This window comes from Cydia amplana, chromosome 26, assembly GCF_948474715.1.
Source record: "Cydia amplana chromosome 26, ilCydAmpl1.1, whole genome shotgun sequence".
In the NCBI taxonomy this organism is placed as follows: Eukaryota; Metazoa; Arthropoda; class Insecta; order Lepidoptera; family Tortricidae; genus Cydia; species Cydia amplana.
This window is the reverse complement of record NC_086094.1, coordinates 1839429-1846032: the sequence shown is the minus strand read 5'-3', so window position 1 is coordinate 1846032 and position 6604 is coordinate 1839429. Positions and strand designations below refer to the sequence as shown.

General features: G+C 40.9%; 1 long non-coding RNA gene across 1 annotated transcript; it reads left to right on the top strand.

Moving 5' to 3' along the window:
- Positions 1–4077: 4077 nt before the first annotated feature.
- LOC134660225 (uncharacterized) lies at positions 4078–4496 on the top strand. The gene is made up of 3 exons (XR_010097856.1): positions 4078–4294; positions 4355–4369; positions 4409–4496. It is a non-coding gene; the product is annotated as an uncharacterized LOC134660225 (long non-coding RNA).
- The last annotated feature ends 2108 nt before the right edge of the window (positions 4497–6604 follow it).

Here is a 6604-nt window from a genome sequence, read left to right as displayed (position 1 = left end):
TAATAAATAAAAAAAATAAAAAATAATAATATGTTCGAGTCTCACGGGAGTTATGTAGGAATTTAATCAGGTACTGATTATAAGACGCTGGTTAGATGAAATAAATACATTATACGTACTCTACCACAACGACTGTGCCAGTAGAAAAAGGCAACAAATTGAAAACATGTAAGCGCGAAGAGTTGACTTCCCATAGAGAATTTGTATTTCGCGCCTTTTTTTATTGACTTGTTGGGTGTTTCACTATAATAAAGACTGATCGAGCGCACTTGTGACCGAAGAGCTGGCAGCTTTCTCGCGCAGCGTATTAGCCTCGCAATACAGCGAGGAAATGCTGCCAGCGTCCTCGGCACCATGCCAAAGGGGTCCAATTTTTTACATTTATTTTAAATGTATTTAGTATTAGTTTTTAGTTTTAATTAGTTAAGTTAGTTTATTTCTTTTTTAGTGTACAATTACCTGTTAATTTATTTAACTATAATAATGATTTATAGTGTTTCGGGAGGCCTAATAAGGAATCCCCCACTTACAGCTATGATCTCCAGCGAAATTCATCATTTAATGATGTAGCGTACAGTCAGCAGCAGAAGTTGCTAAGCGGGCGAGGTGTTCAAAATTACCTTGACGCGCTCTCATTCTCGTAACAATAAAGTCGTGTCAAGATCATTTTGAACACCTCACCCGCTTAGCAACTTCTGCTGCTACACATATAAATAAATGAACTTACCAATGTAATTTAGTATTAGTTTTTAGTTTTAATTTAGTTTAATTTTATAGATAAGTTAGTTTATTTTTTTGAAGGTACCAAAGAGTACTTACCAAGGAGCAATAAGCAGATCTTGACAGCCATTTTGTAATTATAGCTATGGACTGGATGATGATTAGTAGTTACTAATTCCAGTTGGAATACGGTATATATAGCAAAAAATGCTATGAAAGTTGACATATCATCCGATACGGCTGAATGGTTTGGAATACATTGGGATTTGATTAAGTTTTGTTTGCAAAATAAAGTTTTACTTTGATAACATCAAACAAAGAAGTTCCTATATCAACTACTGAAGTGAAAACTTCTTTAGCGGCGCTGGGCACTTTGAGGTGGAGAAAAAATGATAAACTCGAGACAGCGTAAGGCGATCACGTGACCGTAAGGGGCGTAAGGTTTAGATGGCCACTCATAATAAGACTCTTTACGTATATTCGAATAATTTGACGTTGTCATGGCAGTAAGTATGTAAATAAACATGTCAATGAAAAAGTGTGATCTTATTTGAGAATGATAATAATACCTCCGCTAAACGTATGTATCGTGTTACCGGGCGTCGGTAACATAGTGAGGTGAGTTTTCACTTTTATCGCCACTCCCGGAGTGCAACCGTTGTTGCTTGTTTTTCTATTTTGTAGGATAAAATTTAAAAAAATCATGGCATTGAGTGAGGGCCGCTTTGTTTTATGTATATACGCCGTAGGGACGGACGGAAATAATTATTGGGACCGGGAAAGAATCGGTAGCTCAAGCCCCCTCCACACACGTGCGCAAATCACGGCGCGAATCCGCGAACGCGAGTGTGGAGGGGGCTTCAGATGGGTACAGTCGGCAGCTGAAGTTGCTAAGCGGGCCAGGTGTTCAAAAGTATCTTGACGCGACTTTATTGTTAAGAGAATAAAAGCCTGTATAGCAACTGGACCAGCGTTTCAGAAAGAGGCATCTAATGTATCAAATCAACAGCTCTCCAATTATCTATATACCTACCAGGGATGTTACGGGGGTTAGGGGAGCCAATTGAATTCTTAATTGCATCTTTGAGTTACACGAAAATATCGATACCACATAGCAAAACTTTATTTTTTAAGTCAACTTTGCTTCAGAAATTCGGTTGGCTCCCCTTCCTAAATTAATCTGTGAGTCAAAAGCTCAAAAGGAGTAACTGTGCAAAAGGAAATTCCATCATCATCATTTCCCGTAAATCGGACTTTTTTGTCGTTAACACCACTGACTATAACATCTCGTCCACCTACTTATCTATCACTCAGGTTCGATTCTGGTTCCGGTTCCGTTTTCGGTTCCGTTTTTGGTTCCGCTTCTGGTTCCGCTTCCGTTTCCGATTCCGATAAACTAAACTGAAAACATCTGTTTCCGTTTTCGGTTCCGATAAAACCACATCCGTTACATCCCTGATACCTACCATATATCGATTCAGCGTTCACCCGTTTAAGAGCTACGGCACCACAGACACACACACACATATCTGTCAAACTTATAACATTCCTTTTTTTAGGGTTCCGTACCCAAAGGGTAAAAACGGGACCCTATTACTAAGACTCCGCTGTCCGTCCGTCCGTCTGTCACCAGGCTGTATCTCACGAACCGTGATAGCTAGACTGTTGAAATTTTCACAGATGATGTATTTCTGTTGCCGCTATAACATCAAATACTAAAAACAGAATAAAATAAAGATTTAAGTGGGGCTCCCATACAACAAACGTGATTTTTGACTGAAGTTAAGCAACGTCGGGCGGGGTCAGTACTTGGGTGACCGCTTTTTTGCTTGTTTTGCTCTATTTTTTGTTGATGGTGCGGAACCCTTCGTGCGCGAGTCCGACTCGCACTTGGCCGGTTTTTCGGATGTTAAGGGGCCCACATATTACCAGTCCGCCGGACGGTATCGGCCTGCCAGTTGTTCGGAACTGTCAACTTTTAGTTCTAACTGACAGGCCGATACCGTCCGGCGGACTGTTAATCAGTGGGCCCGTTTAAAAAGTTTGGGCTCGGGTCCGGAATAATAGCAAAACGGTCATACACTAAAATAACATTCACCGATGATGATTCTACGGAATCCTAAAAACGAGCCAAAATGTTTTACAAATAACGCAAAAATTACAAGGAAAGATAAAATATCAAGCAAAATTTAATTAACACAAAAATGTTGTCACAATCAGTAGACCGGAGAGGATGGGACAATAACAGAATAAATTAGTTTTTTCAGTATATATACCTACTGGGAAAAGGCGAATTCGAATACAGATCGAACCATCATGGCCACCAACACCAAGACCTCCTTGTTGGTCGTTGGTAAGTTATTTTTCTGTCTATACCTACCATTAGTATGTTTAACCATAGAGAAAAAAATACATAGAGTGCTCACTCCATACATCAGTTTTAGTACCAAAAAGACTATTAGCATCTAGCATCGAGTAGCGGAACTATCAGTACTGCTACTTGACAATAGATGTAGCACCGACCGGAAAGTCTTATGCTGTTGAGATTGTCAAGTAGATTGTCAAGTAGCAGTACTGATAGTTCCGCTACTCGATGCTAGATGTAGACACTGAAATTAATAGTCTGAACTGATGTATGAAGTGAGCACTCTTGTCTTACTATATTTCTCTATGGTTTAACTGACCTATTATATATTCTAAGATAAATTACAAAATAAAACATACAGTTGCCTGGGGCATCGTCCCCAGGACGCTTGCTGCGTTTCCCCGCAGTATGTTTTGTGTATGTACAAGACTATAAACATATTTTTCAATTTAGGACTCCTCTGTGTGGTTAGAGGCAATCCACTATGCCCTGGATCCACGGCGGTATATGAAACTCCTGGAGCCACCACCGTCTGCGAATCTACGCCAAGCATCGGCGTGGGAGGTCTGGGAGGTCTGGGAGGTTTGGGCGGCCTCGGAGGTATATGGGGATCTGGTGGACGCGGTCTCGGCTTTGGTGGTCTTGGAGCTACTACTGTTTGTGAATCGACACCGAATGTTGGCATAGGTGTAGGATGTGGAGGCTTGGGCGGAGTTGGCAGTACAACCGTCTGTGAGACCACCACACCTAGTATAGGAGTAGGGCCTATAGGTTACGGGGGTGTTGGCATGGGCGGTACTACAATATATGAAACTACACCGAGTATGAGCTTTGGGTACGGGTATAATCCGTACGGTATAAGTGGTGTCTTAGGTGGTACTACGGTCTGTGAGACTGTACCTAATATAGGCATAGGCTCTGTAGGCGGTGGAGGTACAACGGTTTGTGAGACTACAACACCGAATGGAGTAGGTTATAGTAGTATGGGCATAGGTGGGCTTGGTGGTACTACCCACTGTGAAACCATTCCGAACGTAGGTATGGGAATGGGCTATGGTATAGGTGGGACTGGTGGCGCTACCGTCTTTGAAACCATTCCAAACGTAGGTATGGGAATGGGCTACGGTATGGGTGGGCTAGGCATGGGTGGGATTGGTGGTGCTACCGTCTATGAAACGATTCCAACCGTAGGCTATGGAATGGGCTACGGTATGGGTGGTCTAGGCATGGGTGGTCTAGGCATGGGTGGTCTAGGCATGGGTAGTCTAGGAATGGGTGGGATTGGTAGTCTAGGCATGGGTGGTCTAGGCATGGGTAGTCTAGGAATGGGTGGGATTGGTGGTGCTACCGTCTGTGAAACGATTCCGAACGTAGGCTATGGAATGGGCTACGGCATGGGTGGTCCAGGCATGGGTGGTCCAGGCATGGGTGGTCTAGGCATGGGTGGTCTAGGCATGGGTGGTCTAGGCATGGGTAGTCTAGGAATGGGTGGGATTGGTGGTGCTACCGTCTGTGAAACGATTCCGAACGTAGGCTATGGAATGGGCTACGGCATGGGTGGTCCAGGCATGGGTGGTCTAGGCATGGGTGGTCTAGGCATGGGTAGTCTAGGCATGGGTGGGATTGGTGGTGCTACCGTCTGTGAAACCATTCCCAACGTAGGTATGGGAATGGGCTACGACATGGGTGGTCTAGGTATGGGTGGTCTAGGCATGGGGGGGACTGGTGGTACTACCGTCTGTGAAACAATCCCAAACGTAAGCTATGGAATGGGCTACGGTGGTCTGGGTTACGGTGGTCTAGGTTACGGTAGTCTAGGTATGGGAGGTCTTGGAGGGTCTACAGTCTGCGAAACTATACCGACTGTATTTTACGGTTGTAATGCAGGTGTAGGGTACCCGTATGCCCGGGGTGGTATGTACCCTGGCTGTGGATCTTGCGGAGGTCTGGGTGGTTTAGGTACGACTCCTTTTTTATAAATAGCTCTTCTTCCCATAATTCTTTGAAGATGGGAGGGAGATATCCGTACCTGGAATACAATCAGTCATCTAACGAATACCAGCATTTGTCTATTGGCTTTTGATTATTTGGTCTCATTGTTTGTTTAGAATTGTTTGCGTATATATATTTCCTGATCATTCCTTACTGTACGGAGGTTATTGTGACGACCACCTAGCCTAGTTGGCAGTGACCCTGCCTACAAATTAGGAGGTCCCGGGTTCGAATCCTGGTAAGGGCATTTATTTGTGTATTTAGCACAAATATTTGTTCCCGAGTTATGGATATTTTCTATGCATATATTGTACCTATTTATATATATCTATATATTATATATCGTCGTCTAGTACCCACAATACAAGTCTTATTGAGCTTACTGTGAGACTAGGTCGATCTGTGTAAAATTATCTTAAAATATAATCATCGAGGGTCTACTGTAAATTCATATTTACAGTAATTCAGTAGAATAAGGATCCTTGAATCAGCTTCTTGGTTTGTACGACCATTAAACCGTTAAGTATTGGCAATATATTTAAATATTAATTAGCGCAAAACAATTTCTGAACATCAAGTTTTAGTTTTAGTTCACGAAGCATCATGAAAATACTTCTGATATACATGCAAAACACATTTTACTAGCATTTTCTAGAAAACAAAGTTAACCGCTTTGAAATAATTTGTTAGGTTGAATTCTATGGTGTAAATATTATTTGGTTTAAACACTCTGTCTTTTGTGATATAAAACTTATTTTAATTATTTTAAATTTTCTACAATTATTTTGCATGTGTATTTGGTTTGAAAAAAAAAAGCATTAAAACGTTAATAATAAAAAAATAAGACTGTATTTATTTTATTGGCTATTAAATTATATATTTCGATTTTTGTTTTATAATTACTTATCCTTATAATGGGTCCTGTTATCTGGTTAACAGAAATAAAAAAAGAAACCATATATCATGCTGCGTATACCCGTAATATATTCAATTGCGTTCACACTTACAAAAGTAGCCTTAAAATTATATATACAAATATATATGATACAATATTTAACATATATCTCAGTTATAGAATACAATTTCAAACATTTAACAAGCGTCGGTGAAGGCACTAATGCATCGCAAGTTGCTTTGAGTTGGTCCCTGTAGACAACTGTAAAACAATTTAGGTCCAATTGTACTATTGGATGTATCTATCTGCTCCTAAGTCCACTATATAATCTTGCAGTTGATGTATCCAGATACCATACAGAACGCAGAATATACTCTAGAGAGTGGAGAAGATGGTACAGCCAAATAATTTAATTCTGAACCATTTCGTTCCTTGACAGAGTGACAATCAATATGAAAGTCGCTAGGGACCTCATACTACTGTCACTGTAATAAGATACGAAATGGTACTGAGATTAAATTCCTTGACGTACCTACTTGTTTGCGCTGAATTTGGTATTCTTTGTGATATAAAACAATTTGCAGTTTTTTCAACTAGAAAAAACTTTTGAATTTTGCGATGTTTGAGCGTCT